This window comes from Melopsittacus undulatus, chromosome 3 (assembly GCF_012275295.1).
Source record: "Melopsittacus undulatus isolate bMelUnd1 chromosome 3, bMelUnd1.mat.Z, whole genome shotgun sequence".
NCBI lineage: Eukaryota > Metazoa > Chordata > Aves > Psittaciformes > Psittaculidae > Melopsittacus > Melopsittacus undulatus.
This window is the reverse complement of record NC_047529.1, coordinates 116,166,358-116,185,217: the sequence shown is the minus strand read 5'-3', so window position 1 is coordinate 116,185,217 and position 18,860 is coordinate 116,166,358. Positions and strand designations below refer to the sequence as shown.

Genomic DNA, 18,860 nt, shown 5'->3' with positions numbered 1-18,860 from the left:
CTGCTGCTCACGCTGCTTTTGATGCAGCCCAGTATATGGAAAACCAAAAAGTGTGACAAAACCCACTGGATATGTACGTAGAGAAAGACCTGAATCTATGCTTATATATGGATAACAGACCCTTACATGAAGGAGACTGCAGTTTGTTTCTTACTTCATGAAGTAAATTTAATCTCACAGCTGTAATACAAAACCTCAACGAATCTTCTAATAAAATTCCTGTATTTGATTCTATGCAGAATTTTCCTTTGATCCTGCCTTCTTCATGCACTTCTGAGAACAACTCTGGGCTTCAGCTTCTCTCAGAAAAATCCACTCTAAGGCTCAAACCAGACATTAAACAGGGAGAAAAAAACTAACTTGTCTGAGAAGACCCAGTTCTCCTCAGAGTAACACAGAAATTGGGTTCCTAGCATTATCCAGCCTCATCACTGGCTTTTTTAATCTTCTATACATGATGCAATACTTAGTGTTGTAAGGGATTAAATCCTTAAAGCCTTATGTAGCAGAGCATTTAAGCAAGTAAGCCCAATGAAGTAAGGAACTAAATATGAAATGTGACTTCCATGAAGAAAATCACACTGTGAGAAGTTTAGCACAGGTTTTTACAGCTAACTTTCAAATATACAGGATTATAGGAAGAGTAACTCAAATAAGACAAAGACATAGCAAAATTAAAGAAAAAAAAGGTTAAATTTATGTAAAGTAGGTTATAAGAACCTATTTAGTACATTCAACTATGAAAAACCTAAAATATTTCTGTAAAGAGCAGTAGCAACTTTAAATGCTATTAACAGAGCAAGGCCTAGTTTGAAATAACTACAGTGAATCTTATATGGTAAAGTACTGTGCTGAAGCCAGAGGAACTGGGGAAAATGGGACCTGATCAATTCATAGATGCATAATTTTTCCATAGACAACTTAATGTTGAACCAAGGAAATAACTCACCAGTACTAAAGTATGATAAACCAGATGTTTGTATTGTAGACATCAACATTCATCTGGAATCTGTTTGGTTTAGAACACATGGTATAAGGATGATGGGTAGCGAGGGGAAACACTGTGAACAAGTTTACAAAATCTAGCATGTATCTCATTCCAAACCCAGACTTTCTGCTTCATAGAACAAAGTGAACTTGACCAAGTTCAATGCCAAAAAACAACCAAGAGCATTCACAACCCTGCCTCTGAAGAATTACATTTTTGCTGTCTTGCCACAAACCCATGCAATTTCATTAACTCTGCATGATTTCAACATCAGAAATATGTACTCTGCATGTCTGTATACATTAGCACACATTTTCTACACATCCACATCAGTAATAACAGCAACATCTTTTAGAAAGATTTGCTAGTATGGATGAGCCTTGTTCGCATAGAGAGTACACAACAAAACATAAAGCTAGAGGCTTTTTTTTTTGGGGGGGGGGGTGTTGGATTTTACCAAGAGCTTCTAGCAAAGCATAACTCCCTCCTGTGCTTTCATTTCAGATCACAAGTCTGAAAAACACAAAACACGTTCTCATTGAAGTCTGTGGTATACTCTATCTAGCATGGAATTGCTCTCAAGTTCACTTAGGTAAAGATTATTTACTAATCAAGCATTTGGTAATACATTAAGCGAATCAAATACCTTCTATACAGTGTACTTTCCAAGGACTGTAGAATGCATATTCTTCAGAGAGTAAGAATTACCTACCCCAGTGAGTCACACAAAATGCCAATACTTGGCTTCTTTCCAAAGAGCCTTACTAATGAAAATAGAAGATTTATAGTAAATGACTGTTGGTTTTGTAATGTGTACAATGCTGCAATCCTAATAATCCATCACTTGTAAAAAGGTGACAATATGGGGCAACATCCACTACAAGGAAATCTAAGTACATTATCTGTGTCAGTAGGTTTTAATAACTTCACCTGGTTTCTTCTCCTGCATGCTGGAACCCTTGATTAGAAAGCCAGACAGCAAATACTAACCTGGCAAAAGCAACCTCATTTCCAAACAATAAGAAAAAAGAATGTAAATTCCATTGCAATAGCAGTAACTTATGAGATAAATGGTACTTTTATATGTATTCATACATACATGTAAAAAATAAAATCACCTGTTACCTAACTGTATGATCGGTGCTCATCTAGAACACCAGTTTGGCAAAGAATGAATACAAATACAGTGGTTTGTATACCAAGGTATGCCAATACATACGTATATTGAAATTTATACCCAGTCTATCTTAAATACAGATAATGTATATGCCATACAGAACAGACTGCCTGATCCTATTCCAACCACAGCACTCCCACGGATACCCCTCTGTCATATGGAGAGTCACATAATAATCCAGTGTACATTAAAACCATGCCAGACACATTTTATGCATTAAAAAACACAGTAAATTGTTATGCAAAATAAAGTGAGTTTGACAATTCTTTGTGGAAAACTTGGCAGAAAAGATTACATATTAGTACAGGCACATGTGATGTGTTACTGGATGATCATCCTGAACAGTTCTGTACGTATTTTGAAATGTACTTGATCAGGGGCTGCAGCACCTCCCATATGGGGACAGGCTGAGAACATTGGGGCTGTTCAGCCTGGAGAAGAGAAGCTGCGTGGAGACCTCAGAGCAGCTTCCAGTATCTGAAGGGGGCTACAAGGATGCTGGAGAGGGACTCTTCATCAGGGACTGCAGCCACAGGACAAGGGGTGATGGGTTCAGACTGAACCAGGGCAAGTTCAGGTTAGATCTAAGGCAGAAGCTGTTCCCTGTGAGGGTGCTGAGGCGCTGGCACAGGGTGCCCAGAGAAGCTGTGGCTGCCCCATCCCTGGCAGTGTTCAAGGTCAGGCTGGACAGAGCCTTGGGCAACGTGGTCTAGGGTGATGTGTCCCTGCCCATGGCAGGGGTTGGATCTGCATGATCTTAAGGTCCTTTCCAACCCAAAACAGTCTGTGATTCTATGATTAATTAAGTAACTATACTTTGTAATTATGAACAACATATGGAATTGCATTAGGAAAAGTACTTAAATTCTGAACTAGTAACATCAAACTGAATAGATTTGCCTGATTTCATGGGAAAAATTCACATTACCCGGTAAAACAGATGGCCCTTCCAACCGAAAATGGAAATGCAGAACTGTATCTAGGCCTTCCATGACCATTCTTGATGACCTAGAAGGAAGAGTTATCTATGCAGGATTAATACTTCAGCACAATGTCTGCTCAGCATTCAGAGCAGTGAAAGGACAGGCACTGCACATCCATTGCATGAAACAAACATGAATGCAGAAATCCTATTTTTCTGGGGTACAGTTATATTCTCCTTATGCCAACAGGACCTGTCAATGAATGCAGGCAAAAGGCAAACTGAGATTCATGAAAGTGGAAGTGGATACAGATGTGCAGGTATGAAGGCAAGGGAAAGACCACTTTCACATGGAAAACTAATCCCACCAGCTCCCAGAAGAGCTTCTTGTAAAGCAGAGCTACAGTCTGCATTAAACAATTGGTTTGGTGGTTGTTCATACCGGTCTTACACTGGCTATTCAATAAACACATTGTACCTCAGCCAAGTGATTTTTGAGGATGTAGTATTTAACATAAAACCTTTTTTGAGCCACTGACTAGAAAATTTCAGGTCATAGAATCATAGAATAGTTAGGGTTGGAAAGGACCTTAAGATCATCCAGTTCCACTCACACTAGACCATGTCACCCAAGGCTCTGTCCAACATGGTCTTGAACACTGCCAGGGATGGAGCTTTCACAACTTCCCTGGGCAACCCATTCCAGTGCCTCACCACCCTAACAGTAAAGAACTTCTTCCTTAGATCCAATCTAAACTTCCCCTGTTTAAGTTTTAACTCATTACAGTCCCTAATGAAGAGTCCCTCTCCAGCATCCTTGTAGCCCCCTTCAGATACTGGAAGGCTGCTCTGAGGTCTTCACGCAGCCTTCTCTTCTCTGTATCCATGTCCTGCTTAAAGTTACTTTAAAACCTCTCAGGTGCATCATTGCTTAGAATTTCCAAAGTGTGAAGTGCAACCAACAAACTATTTTTTTCATGTAAGAGGTGTTCACACTGGCTTTTTCCCATAAGAAAAAGAACTTCTGTGCTCCTTTAGTCTGAGTGGCTTTTATCTCACATCAACAGAAACAGTAAAATCAAAGAGAAAGAGAAGTGTCTCCAAGAGTTGTCCTCATAAAGGAAAAAATTATGTTAACTCACAGTAATTAAAAATGCAGTCATAACATTGGCTGCAGTATAACCTAGACATGCCTGTTCTAGCTTTAATTTGCTGGGATACTTGTAGCTATCTAGGTGGGGCAGCATGGAGCTCAGCAGTGGCTAGCAAAATGGTCTACTTTGGGCAGCCAGAAGCTCAATGGAATTGAAAGCTTTGCAACAGCAATACAGTTTGAATCCTCACACAAGATTAGCAAACCAAATGTCTAAGCGTGCTTCACTGGAGTCTTTAATTCAGAGGATGGGCTTGGATGATCAGTGTCCTCACTTCCCTAGGTTTTGCCTTTATGTTTATAGGAATTAATACTTTCATTCTTCAGAAGTCCCATACATGGATGAGACTGGTAAGTCAGACCAGTTATCACTTTTTGATCTAAGAGCCACTCCTGCAGGCTTTGAAATTTGCTATTAGATGTGGTTTTGCTGTAATCTCAGCTCAAGTGGCAAGTGACTTGAAATCATATCTGCATATTAAAAAACCCCAAACGTAGCTTGATAAGGCACTGGAAAATTAAAGCACAGGTAAAGGTCAATTTACACACCACCACTTCATAGTGTGGGTATTTACTTTGAGGCTGGGCAGAGCCTTGAGTGACATGGTCTAGTGTGAGGCATCCCTGCCAATGGCAGGCAGTTGGAACTAGATGCTCTTAAGGTCATTTCCAACCCAAACCATTCTATGATTGTATATGCTACTGGTGTTTCAAAGATGTTCACAATTATTTCCATGTTTCCAGAACAAACAATCTAGTAATAATTCAGAGAGTAGCAAAAAATAAAAGAATCCAGGAAATATGCATCTGAATTTACGCCCGCACACAAAAATGAGTGGATTTCTTGTACAGAATCACTTTGCTTTGTAGTCTCTGCTAAAGCTAACTTGAGGACATGAGTTACACATCACGAGAAAAAAGCCCATTGTCTGAAGACAAGTTTACAGTGGCTGTCCTTACATGTGGTTTCTCTCCATACCTGCAAATTGCCCACATCAACTCATATTCACTGCTGTTCCTATGCCAGCAATGGTACAAGGCTATAAGGGAGGTGGCCCTTCAGTGAGGGTCAGGTTCATGTACAACCATCAGCACAATACAGGGCTGTTCTCCAGATTTCCCAACCTGTGCTCCTGATGCAGTCCTTATAAATTATTACAAAGAGCTGCTATGTGTACACAAAAGCATTCTGATTGCTCCCTCCTCTCAAATTACTTCTGTGCTCAGACTGTGTACAGGGGCCAGGGATGCAGAGGCAGGATGCTGTAGTGGCTATGAGGAGAAGAGGCAGAGAATTGGCATACAGGGCGGAAGACAAGACCTTTTTGCTCTCGTCCCCTCATATCTACACATGGGACCAAAAGATGGCTCCTAAATGTAGAATCAGTACACAACCATGCTGACATGTTACTAAAAAAATACATTATTTTTCCTCTGTTGCAGCTATTGCCTATTTCTGTTTCCTCAGGTGGAAAATGAGACAACAGAAATGAGACAAAATCAAGAAAAACACTCATGCCTAAGAAGATCAAAGAAGTTCCATCAGCAAATCTTCCTTCTAAATTCTTAGTCTGTGAGTACAGATGTCACTATGATATTCTAAGATGCACTTTGTTATCTAATTGCCTCTTCTAAAGAAATAAAGCAACATTACCACACAGAACAAAACCACAGTCTACAGTCTGCTGCTATACATTTCTTTTCCTAGACTTGAAGACAACAGCAACATTAGAAGAACTGCTACTACAGGATAAATTAGCCCATTCCCCCAAACACATCTATATTTAAAACACAATGTAGTGGTTCCTTATACTGACTTTTATGTGTATACAATTCTCAAAGACAGCAATAATTCCCATTAAGTAACAATGGGGCAGTAATAATCCCATTAACTTTAAGGTATGTGTACTATGTAGGAGGGAAACCCAGTTACTAACCTTTTCCTGTCCTGTTTTTGAAGTAGATACACCTCTTCCATTCTTGGTTGAGGCACCTACTGGGCACTAAAGCCAGATTTTTCTTGCCAGTGAGTGAAATGAGCACTTTTTTGTGTTTTTGACCAGAGTAGGTACCACTCTGGCCTGTTTTCCACTCCACCTTGTGAAATGACTGATGGATACACACGGTGAAATGGAAGGAAAAGCAGAATGCACCTCATAGAGCAGGCAAGTATATAAAAGGAAAAACTAATACTTTGCCTGTGTTTATAATTCTTTTTTATATGACTTTCAAAACATACTTCACCAATCCTGAGAATCCCAGTGTATTTGGAAGACATGCACATTACCAAGTCGACACCAGTCCTCAAAGTGACAGCGCTTTGCAATGATATAAATGGGTCATCTGAACACTTACTACAAGCTGACAGTTTAGCTCCTCAATAAGAAACTATCCAGCAAGTATTTGTTAGAAAGTCTCTATGGATAGGCAGATATACATTTCTTTTTAATACACATGGAATAAACAGGGTAACCCTAAGGCTTCAGTTTTAGAAGGTAAGACCCTTTAGAGAGGGTAAGACAAACAGCTGAAGCTGCAAACCTTCCCTCTCCCCTATGCCTATGAAGCTCAGCTAAGAAAATGAAAGATAAATAACAGCAATTAAGTCAACACTTCTTTCTGTCAAAAACTTAGATAAAACCTCAAAAGTCTTTGCTCTTGTAGAAAGGGACAAAAAAGGCTGCTGGTACTAGTGATAAGTGCATTAGTTTGGAGTTATTCAGAGTTAATGAGGTCTTCCATAGCAGACCAATAGACTTGACCTTATCTAGCACCAGGACTGAAGACTAGCCATCCTGGGGTACTGAAACATCAGCAACTCTTTAGCAGCCATCAATATCATCTGATGCAGCTAAAGAGTATTTCATCCTGTGATGTCGAGAAAATACTATGAGTAAACTACAGGATGCTAAGTTGTCTAAACTCTGCCTTGTAAGAAACAAGCTCACATACCTTAGGTCACTCTGCACAAGTGAGACACAGAGCTGACTACAGTCCTCGGAGGTGATGGAAGAGGTGACACATATTTAAAAGAATTAGTAAAGCAGGACCATCAATAGAAACAAATAGCTACAACCCAGACCAGGCCATGGCAGAGGACTACTGCTACTAATTCCAGGCACCTGTCTCTGTTTCTATGGCATATTCATTCTCTGCTGTGGAAATAATCTGGACCAGCAGTCTAGCTCAGCAGACCACACACCGGGAATCATGAAGGATGTGATCTCATTGACACGCAGCACGAAGTAATGCCAAAGGCCACCATTTTGGCATCTTCCTTTCCCTGGAGATAGGATCCAAATGTGGCTGGAGGACAAGAGTGGCAGGACTGCAGCTCCCAGCAGCACCCTTGTCCTGTAGCAGGAGAGGTACCTGTAAATGGCAAGTCTCCAGAGCACAATCTAGAATAATCTCCAGCCTTTTTTCTTACCCTGTTCTGTTTCCCCTACTTCAAGAAAATACATACCCAGATGAAAGGAAGGATAGAGAATGGCAGAGAAAACATGTGAGAACTCCTCCTGGATCCACCTTGTGCAGTTTTTCCAGCAGATCTGGAATTTAGCTGGGGGCATAAGCAGCTTATTGGCACAGGTGAGGATATATCAAGAGTAAAAATAGGATGGTGTTGCCAGTCTGATGCTGCTTCTAATATCACTAGAGACTGAAACACCAGTGCAGGCACCTGCCTCGAAGAAAAATGACATTAGAGGTTTCCAGCCTACACTTCAATCCATAGTGGCATTGGAATCACAGGAGGGAAAGAAATACCCAAGTAAGAACTACTAACCATGCAAAAGCTCTCAGCAATGAGAGACAACAAAAGTAAGAAAACAATTTTCCTCCACATAACAAATGCTGTCACATAAATCTCTAGCAGGGACTGTCATTGTGCCTGGCTGTAATGACAGACAACAGGACCAGTCTTGTTTGTAGAAAACATCAAGCCCTGGCTCTTTCTGTTATCCCCCATTGTAAAGGTCACACACTGTTGCCCAAGATATCCCAATGTATTTTCCCGTCTTGATGCTTTCTAGTGATCCTTTGGCTCCTGCTCTGGGAAATGCCTTGAAGACAAAACAAATCTTCTCCTGTCTCAAGATAGGATGCATACTTCAGACTTACAGAGAAGAGTTAAATAGCATTAAAGCAGCAATCTTGAGAGAAACAGGCTTGCACAGCTTTAAGAAGAGGTCCTGAGGAGTCCTATTGCCGTCTTCCCTGACCTAATGGAAGGGTATAGATAAAGTCAAGCTCTCCCCAGAAATGCACAGTGAAAGATCCGTGTTTGATGAGGCAATGGACACAAGTTGTAACAAGGATAATTTCGATCAGCTATCATTCACCACAAAGGCAGCCAAACCTTGGAGCAAGGTTACAAGTCACATAAAAGAAAGGTCAGAAAGCTCTGAATGAGAAGAGTGCCCATCCTACCCCAATGCTACTAATTTTTTCATCTCTGATGTCTCACATACACATGTACCAAGCATGGAAAACACTTTGCTACCAGTAGACCATGGCTTAGGTCATTCCAAACACTTCTGCAGCTATCACAGTCCGACATCTTTGTAACAAAGCTGAATTATATTAGAGAATATCTTAACAGGAAGTTTTCAACTTCTCCCAATGTTTTATGACATCTATGTACATGACATTTTGCTCCTAAAATCAGAAACAGCGCTGTAGCATGAGTACTTCCCACAAGTTTCACAGCTAAGAAAGGAACAGTGCTGGTCACTGCTTTACTTCTCTGCAGTTCACCATTTCTAGCAAGTTTTGAAGTATTCTTCAAATGGGCAGTGTCCCTTTACTCCAGTGCTGTAGGGCATTTCCTGATAACTGGGAGGAAGTAGGAGAAATGAGTGTTACTTTCAGCAAAAGCTGAGTCACAGCTACATTTCATTATGTGACACTCTGCCCGTTGTGCCCTTCTGCTTGAAGCCTGCAGCAACCTTCAGCTGTCCACAAGCTGGAAGTCATGTTCCAAAACCAAACAATGAAATCAGCAACTTTTGTAATGTGTCACATGGATCTGTGAGCATGATTTTGGGAAAGGTCCAAGTTTAGAAAACGTTGTTTCTACTATTCCAGTTATGCGGCAAGAACTTTTTGTTTATATGGCTTATTTGTAATACTGGGTAGGATTGGGGGTTTCAGCCTGAAAATGAGATATTATTGGAAACTGACAGTGACAATGGCCACTAATGGTCCTTCATTACATGTGGATGCATATTAGGAACTGCAGAGAATTAATCAACACACATTTATTATGTTATATGGTGATGAACTAATCAAAGTCAATGGAGAGACTTGGGCTGCTTTCAATAGCATTTGGAGCAAACAAACAATTTGGAGCAAAAACAACCCAGGCCCAAACCACTTGATACGGAACCCTTGGGTACGTGCTAAATAAGGATGACTGAAGTTCCCAAAGTGACACATTGTCTGTGAATAGTCAGATTCCCAGACTTCTGAACACTCACAAATGATGTTAACTGCCAGTAAATCTGCCAGCACTTTCAGCTCCATGTTGGAGTTTATATACCCAACGATAGAAACTTTTGTGGCTGTTGGAGACCTGTTAGGGCATCTGCTAATACCTATGGCTTATTCACACAACAAAAGGAGGTTATTTAAGATGCTCTTGCCTGTCTCCAAGGGAGATGTCACCAAGCAGGGGAAAGAAAAGTATGAGGACACCTGAACAAAAAGTAGCCTCAGCCATTTGACAAATGAACATATCCTTTGGGCAGCTGAACTATACTGACAAAGCCATGCAGGCATGTAAGTGCCTAACTGCATTTTTCCACTACTTCTTATGTATCAATAGTTCAGTGTCTAAGGTCAAGTTATTAAATTTTTCTGGCCAGTTTATAATCTTATCTAATTTATCTTACTGGAGTAATGTATGCATACTGTACAACATCTTCTTTGCCTCTATCCCCTTCTAAACCTGAACATTTCAATTTCAACAATGCTAAAGATAAGTTTATAATATGCAATCATATGACCTTCTATATTGTTTCAGTCATAATTCCAACATTAACTCAATCACAACAGTACTGTGCCACATCAAAAACCCAAACTAGACACTATGCTGTGCCATATGGCTATCATGGGCTCATTCAGGATTTAGGTATTCTCTGTGTATGCACAACTACATGGTATAGGCATCCCAGAATGTATTTCAGAAAAGAATCCATCTATTCTCTGTAAAGTTGGTTCCAATTTTCACCCATCTGTATACAGTGAGACATTACGTACAATTTGCACCCTGTTGTATCAGAAGATGAACTAACACTCAACAACCCAAAAGGTAAGTTCTCAAAAAGCAGAAACAAGCAGCAAGGACACACTGCATATTTGAACATTAGACAATACTCCACTAACACAATCGTCAGTGTAACATGCAAAACCTCAGGTCATCTCCAGACTTCTTCATTAACCATTAAGCTTTGGAGAAAAGGTATCTTGAGATACCCAAAAAAGGACACAAGTGGCTTTCAAGCATGTTCTTCGCATATTGTATCATACAATGAAAACAAAAGCAGACTGTGAAGAAAGGGGAGAAAACATTTCTTCCTCTGTACCACTGCTTTCCTTTAATTTGCTGCATTCTGTTACAAACTTCTAATCCAATTCTGTGAGAAATAAATGCTTTTTTATGGACCTACATATTTAGCAAAACCAGGCAAGGACCATGAGAGTTATCTTCCTAATCATATTAACAGTGATTGAAATAGAAACTGTGATTGATTTAAATGAGTTAACACTGTAACACATTAAAGGGACAGTTTATAGCACTTAATTGTCCAAAATGTAGGTCTTACTTTTCATGCGTGTCATCACAATAAAATGATTGTTATAAATGCTAAAGCACCATAATAAACCAGAAACTTTCAAGCTCATCTTTGTGAAACATTATGTTTGGGGGGAAGTAAAAAGAACTCCAAATAACATCTCTTACTCCTGGTATTAGAAGTAACACAAATCAGCACCTATGGCACTAACACACTCCAATACTATAGTCTAGGTGCAACTAACCTACTCCTGTATAGAAGGGATTAGCTTCAAAACAACATGGTCCCACCTCTTCCTTGGCTTTGCGAGGCACATTCCAGGAGGGAGAAGAGACTGTGAGATTAAGGACATAATTTATCTACACTGTTACTCTTGGAGAGTTTAAAAAGAGAATGAACAGCACAGTGGAGGTTTTGTAACAATAAGGTACCCTTGAATCAATGCAACTATGTGTGGTAAATGTAGTTTTCCCCTATACAGATGGTCATTCATAGATTTTCATTGCAGCACTTAATATTGTACAAGATTGCTATTTGGAACTGGACAAGAATCTGTACAGTAACACTTAGAATACTGAACCCTAGAATACACATTTCCTCATTGTGAAATCAGGAATAGTAATTAAAAAAATGTGTCACCTTGTTTTATGGATCAAATGTACTCTAAAGAAGTGGTCCCAAGAAACATCTGGCTTGTATTCACACCAGTTTAGTCTAAATACATATGTCAACAGATAATCCTCACATTCTGAGTGGAAACAGACCTTTTCAGCAAATTCAGCCTTACCCTAAGTCCTTCTGAAAGAAGTAATAATTTTTACATTATTTGGTCCACAGTATTATTCACTAGAGAATGACTCTCAATAAACATGAATCTTACCTTCAATAATCCATTCTTGCCTTATCCTATTATCACTGATCTCAGTGACACAGGAACGTACTCTGAAGGATCATTAAATAAACAAGCACCTGCCCTTTTAGACTGGAAATTGTATTTTTCAAAGAACTGACAACAAGGATAAAAATATATCACCATCACCTTTATTACAGACGCACTCTGATTTTGAGCAGCTGAAGACTCTTTTCAGTGCTGAGTAACTTGGCATTTAAGCACAACAGCAATCCCCAAACAACAAAACTCTACGGCAGTTCTGAAGCAGCGAAGGAATAAAAGCTGGATTTCTTTCTCCACATATTCAAGTCCTTACAAAGACAGCACTAAACACAGGACAACAGCCCATGAGGCAGGCAGGATACTGCACTGCAGTCAGTTAGTAAAAACAATCAAAATTCCAGAAGTTAAAACCAAAACCAAACTGAAGTACTGTGTTTAGTATAGCACACAAATTAAAAATCATTCTTTTTCCAGATTACTTTAGGACATAAGCTACCATGACAAATTAGTGCAGTTATTTATCTAAAACGTGAACAAACAATGAGAGATTATGTGAAAATTAAATGAGTATAAGTTTTCAGGAGAATCTGGAGTAACATTCAAGCAATATGCAACTCAATCCTTAAAAAAACCATTTCAGTATTTATAACAAATCAAATTTAAAGGCTTAAACAAATTCAGCTTCTCATTAGGCATCACTGAAATGCATTGCCAAAAGTAAATTAGTGATTTTACTGGGAAAAAGGAGGAATAAGCTTTCATGAGAAGCCTCTCTGTTCCAGAAAGTATGCAAACTTAGAAAGCCTTGGAAGACCCTGTTTGCAACAACATAGATACACGTTCAAATACAACTCATCACCAAAAATACAATTTACAACAGAATACAAAGAAAATCTGTGTATTTAAATGATCAGTACATTGAAATAATTTTTTCAATAGATTGAAAAAAGGGAATAAAACAAGTTTTAAACCAATCTTCATTTTTAATACTGTTCAGGTTGTGTGTTTTAGCAGCCAAAGTTGTGTCTTTTGGTCACACATCAATCCATATGAAGAAAGGAAATCAAGAATGAGCAAGCTCTCCCATCCAAGAACTTATACACAAAGTCCTCCATCACTTCAGTAAGCGAGAACTGACTCTGAGCTCAACAGGAACAGAATCACACTCCACTTGGAAAACAGCTTTATCTTATTTGCATTACTTTTAAATGTAGGGCAGAAAGCACATTCCACCTCCAAATCAATAAATAAATATGTATTTTGAGATTTAAACATAAAGAAGAGTCCAAGAAAAGTAAAACTAAATTCTCACGAAGTACCACTTCTCTCCTCCAGTGTAAGTTGTATGGTGCACTTCTGCTGATGATATTTTAAACAGCTTGCTTTGACACATGTGTTCATGCATGGTTTCTGCTGTGCATTCAACTGCGTGTGTTGGAGATTAAGGATTTCTTCTGAGCATCATGCTCTCTTAAGATAAATATTTCACAGTACACCGTGCTGTTGTTTATGGAAGTTTCAAAATCATACTCATGATCTATTGAGCCCATTTCAACTTCTCACATTCAGTAAGGCATTCCAGAACAAAAGACAAGGTTCCAAAGAATGTACAAACCTAAACACTTACAAAAACAGGAGCCCTTGGGAAAAACAGTGGTTTTTAACTTGTTTGAAACTTCTTTACACAACTGTTCTTGCTCTGCAAGATATAGTTTCTCCTGTGATTTACAGTATACTACAGCTGCTTCCTTGTGAACTTCATTAATAAAATTGTCCAGTTTTTTATAACAGTTGAAACCCAGAGTTCCAAACCACTTGCAGTCCTAGATAAAGGCCAACATCATGCCGGAGCAGAGAAAGATCCAGTGGATATTCAGGAAGTGACAGGAAGTTTTGGAAGAAACAAACAACAGAAGTTTTAAAGAGCCTGAGCTGTATCAAGAAGATTTATGTTGGAAACTGATTTGGGGTGGGGAGGGAGGCAAGGGCAGGGAGGATTAGAATGGAGAACACAGCGATCAGGCTTCATCTAGTTCTGAGCTCTGTGAGTTACACTCAATGTAAACTTTCAAGTTACACTGCTGGGGAACAGTAGTAGCAACAACAAGTTCATCAGTTCTGTAATTCATTCCCTCATGAAAAACACTACCAGGTAACAGTAACACCCTGAGCTTGTGAAGGGACAAGTTGACAAAATGGGACTTTTGGGGAAAAGTTATTCAAATTGTCAATAATGTAACAAATGTCACAAGTGGAACACATATATTTGTGAGACTATCAGGCTACAGCAGGTTCTATGAATAGCTGTATTGTTGCAGTTCCTACAGATGCTGCAGTATGTCCTGCAGAAAGTAAATGGTCAAAAGAAACAGCTAAAGCCTTTAATGTGCACTTACTGTTTCTCTTAGGTATTTACATGATAAACAGCCTTAACATTATGCTCCCCACATCGCTCTAAGGTACAAAACATACTAACACCATTTGCCAGAAAGCATTAAAGGACTTACCTAAACCACCCTGTGGTACACTGCACGTTTCTTGCTCACGTTTTTACTACTCTTTTCTACCTGAAAAGAAAAATGCTCAGGATCACTGGTAATTCTGCTTACACTTGCTCCAAGAAAGGAAGTTGCCACCTAAGGAACAAGATAATTTGATTTCTCAAAAGCCATGAATTGACTTTGGTGCTGCTAAAAACCCAGGAATCTCCCACGAAGAAAACTACAGGATACTGACTTAGTGCCTATGCTTGATCAAGGGCTTTTCATAAGTAATAGCAGAACTGTACACACTGGGAGGTTTGTAAACTGTCTTTAAACATTCATTTTCTCATATACCTTCATCATCCAGGCTATACCCACTTCTACAAAACCTTTTATCATGTCCTTTCTTGAATCCCATCTTCCCTCATTAGATTCACAACCACAGCGTAATAAATAGCTTTAAGGGTAACTGCCATCCTCCACCTTGCATAACCTAACGAACCAACGAGAAAATTCTCTTTCAAATACATTTCAAATGCATCACGTTTCCCCTAGAATGAAAAACCAGACTGCAAGAACTGACTTGACATGCAGCTCTGGTTCATACCAAAAGAAAATCCTCATGACTGTGAAGGAGAGAAAGTAGCACGTTTAAGTCACATATATAAACTCCCATATACCTTCAAGGAGAGCTCCCACAGAAAAAGGAAGACAACCACAAGTCAGAAGTGGTAACCAAGCCAAATCTCCTCTATAGCCACAGGAAAGGTACAATTATAATTTAGCAACAAAACAGCAGCTCCTCCAGGCAACACTAAATCACAAACATCATATTGAGAAACAAAACACTCCTCCTTTCCCTCTGCCCTCAGGCTTATAATTAAAGGAAATTCAAAAGAGCTCCTCTTTAGTTCTATTGCTTGAAAACAATGAGCCCTGTTGAGTCAGGGAATACATAGCTGGCTCTTAACCTCCACCAGAAACTCCTTCTAGTCTGCCCTGAAATGGATTCCAGACATAGAAGGCAATAGAAAATACTTTTTTTATTTTAAATCAGATCAATAGATCTAACTTGTTAAAAACATGAGGAGCTGCTTAAGTCTCATAAGAATTAAAATACCCTGATGATGTTAAAAAGCTCCATGTTTTTAGAGAAAAGGGTCATTAGCAGTGAGGAGGGGACTTAATCATCATTGAACTTAAAGAAAAGCTATTCATTATGGCTGAGGGAAAGCAAAGAGCTGTCAGGAAGTATAATGACAAAATGAAGTCCCAGATATATGTTTCTGTTGAAACCACAGTCTTTAAATGTCTCCCTGAGTTATAACTGTTAAGCTCTGGGCTTACGTTTTGAAGGCACTCTACTGGTCTGCTTGGATTGCTTGGTGAAAATGCTCTCCATCTGCTGACTGGCCATTTCTGTCCTTCAGCTTGTGAGAGCCTGGTACCTGCTGGGATTCATCCCAGTAACTTCCATAAGGACATTCAGTATAGTGAGAAAGTGCATCACATTCTAGGATAGGAATGAGTAGGAGATACAGGTCATGGTAGTTCTGCTGTAAAAGGCATTTATTATGCAAGACTCACAAGGAGTCTGATCATGCCCAGTACTCACTGACTTCCAGGAAGGCTGCTCCTGATGGGGCTCCACCTGAAAGCCATGAAGGGCAAGTGGAAAATTCCAGGAAAGCTTCATTTCAAAGCACAGAACTTTTTCCAGGAGAAGCAGATTCCTTTTCATAGTGCATCACAGACAGAGATGTACAATCAGTACAAGAGATTTTCTTTTAGAGTTACAGTAAGCTTTGCAATGGTATTCTGGTAGCTCATTCAAAAACCTGTTTCCTTGTCAGCATACAGTCATCCCTATGAAGATGAGGTAAGCATTGCAAGTTAAGGGGGGATGCAGTGTTATCTCCAGAATGGATAATATATCCTGGAGCTGTTTTGTTGCACTTAATTTTGTAACTATGTGTATATTGGTCCAAACACCATTCTGCTTGACAGGCATGTTCACAGTAGCATGTAACCAGGAACAGCTCAGTGGAAAAGTAGCAGCTATTAAAACCCTAGAATATAATGAAGTAAGGCAGGTTTTTAATACAGAACAGCTTCATCATCCTGATTTTAGGAACAACACAAATTTGTTTCCAGAATTTCTTTTTAAAAACAGCAAAAGGAGAAAGCCTTGCATTCCCGAATGCTCGCCCACTTCTTTCCTCTCTTCCTCTGTGCTTCAGTCAAAGATACAGCCACTCTTTACTAACCAACCCACCCTTGGTATGCTCTGTGATTGCAGTGTTTTAACTTAAGCTTCCACTGCCCCATGCTATCACTACACTGCACAACAGAGCCCTTCAAATTGGGTATGCAACCTCTGTGAATCATGACACTTCTCAGTGAAAGACTAAAAAGTGCACTGTGTGCACTGCTGGTGTTCTCAACATAAGAAGGACATGGAACTGCTGGAACAAGTCCAGAGGAGGCCACAAGGATGCTCAGGGGCTGCAGCACCTCCTGTATGAAGACAGGCTAAGAACATTGGGGCTGTTCAGCCTGGAGAAGAGAAGCTGCATGGAGACCTCAGAGCAGCTTCCAGTGTCTGAAGGGGCTACAAGGATGCTGGAGAGGGACTCTTCATCAGGGACTGCAGTGACAGGACAAGGGGTGATGGGTTCAAACTGAAACAGGGCAAGTTCAGGTTAGATCTAAGGCAGAAGCTGTTCCCTGTGAGGGTGCTGAGGCGCTGGCACAGGGTGCCCAGAGAAGCTGCGGCTGCCCCATCCCTGGCAGCGCTCAAGGCCAGGATGGACAGAGCCTTGACATGATCTAGTGTGAGGTGTCCCCACCCACAGCAGGGGTTTGGAACTGGATGATCTTAAGGTCCTTTCCAACCCAAACCATTCTGTGATTCTATGATATTATTCTATAATTGCCAACAACTATTCAACCACCTTTTCTAGTGCACTGCCACACACAAAGGGCTGAATCTCTACTCTCTTCCATTTTCTAGTCAAGACTTTAGCTAAGCCTATCCAAAACCACTTGGAAATAATCTCAAATGAACTACATGGTTAAACAGTGGAATGAAAATATTCCTGTTTCAGATTCAGTTCAGATTAGTCTAGATTTACTTCAACACCTTTATCCTTCCAATGGAAGGAAAGGTAAGTTTAAGAGCTTGTGTGTGCTGATGCAGACACACCAGCCATATGGGGACAGAAGCTGGCACTCTCATTTTGCCTTTAGGCAATTTTAACCTACTTTACAACTCTTTCTTTGAGATCTTTATCTGGTGCTTACTGCATAACTCCTAGTGAATTTTTCTAGGCCTTTTACCTGCTCACAGTCACAAGACCAGAAGGTACTTGATGATTATGTAGTTGTTGGTACTTCTCAAAGAATACATGACCACAGAGGTTACAGAACATCCTCAGGATGTCCTTGACACAGATGGACCTGACAACTAGAATAGAAATGAAAACAGCATCCTCAGACGATTCTAGAGATAAGCTACTTCTGTCATTGCTGTAGTTAAGAGAAAGGCTGTAACTTAAATGGCATCCCCGACATGATACTTATGTAATAATTAATTGTGGGGAACGCCACGTTCCAGTGGGCGTAGAAACCATCCCCCCGGGTAACACACTGCTGTACTGAGAGAGTGCAGCACTGGAACAAGAGCACCATGGTCTGCGGCTTGCTCTTGCTCTCGGCTTGAGAGTTGCTCTTGCACACAGTGCAGCGCAAAGAAAGGTTAAATCCCGCAGCAGGCGCCCCGGCTGAGGCCAAATAAAGGCAAACCGGCGGCCCCGCACAAAGAAGCCTCTCTCAGCTTCCAGAGCTATAAATTCAGACGGAGATATTGACCCTCATGACTCAGAGGCATGAGAAACCAGCACCCCAGCCCCTGCTGCCCGCGGGGTGGGCAGGGCTTGACAGGGCTCTCTGCCCCCCTGCCGGGAGAAGCCCCACGTACCCGGGCTCCTCACCTCTGCGGCCGGCCCCTCATCTCCTCCGAGGATGAGGAGAGCCCCGGACGAGGGACGAGAAGGGCCCGGAACAAAGAGGCCGCAGCCTCAGCCGCGACTGGAGCCCCGATCGGGCCCTACCCGGTTGCCAAGCAACCGCCGCCGGCTGCTGTAAACACCGTCACGCACGTGACGTGACGCGGCACGCACAGTAATTACGCATTACGTCACCTCTCCCCCACCTATCAAAGCCTATAAATAACCCGCGAGCAGCGGGGGGGGCGTGGCGCCGCGGCAGCGTCACCGGTGACGCGACCCCCCCCCCCCGCCCTCACGCACGTCTATTTTTAATCCTTTGTTCCAAGTCCCCGCCCCACCGCCGGCCGCCGCGGGGTGACGCCATCCGCTTCCCGGAACGATGACGCGCCCCGACGGGGGGGGCCGCTGCTGGAATGCGTGTGGGGCTCCGCTGCC

At 40.9% G+C, this 18,860-nt stretch overlaps 1 protein-coding gene across 5 annotated transcripts in view; it reads right to left on the bottom strand.

Annotated features, from left to right (window-relative positions):
* Positions 1–18,556, bottom strand: part of DTL (denticleless E3 ubiquitin protein ligase homolog) — a 62,477-nt gene extending 43,921 nt beyond the window's left edge. The window contains exons 1-2 of one of the 5 annotated variants that reach the window (XM_031044456.2): positions 18,408–18,556; positions 14,440–14,499 (exon numbers count right to left, since the gene is read on the bottom strand). The gene's annotated coding sequence lies outside the window, so the exon portion shown is untranslated. Of the gene's footprint in view, positions 1–14,439; positions 14,652–15,762; positions 15,836–16,030; positions 16,139–18,407 lie in introns of those variants that run through there. The other 4 variants (XM_034060657.1, XM_031044458.2, XM_031044459.2 and 1 more) reach the window with 4 other exon arrangements.
* Between the last annotated feature and the right edge of the window lie 304 nt (positions 18,557–18,860).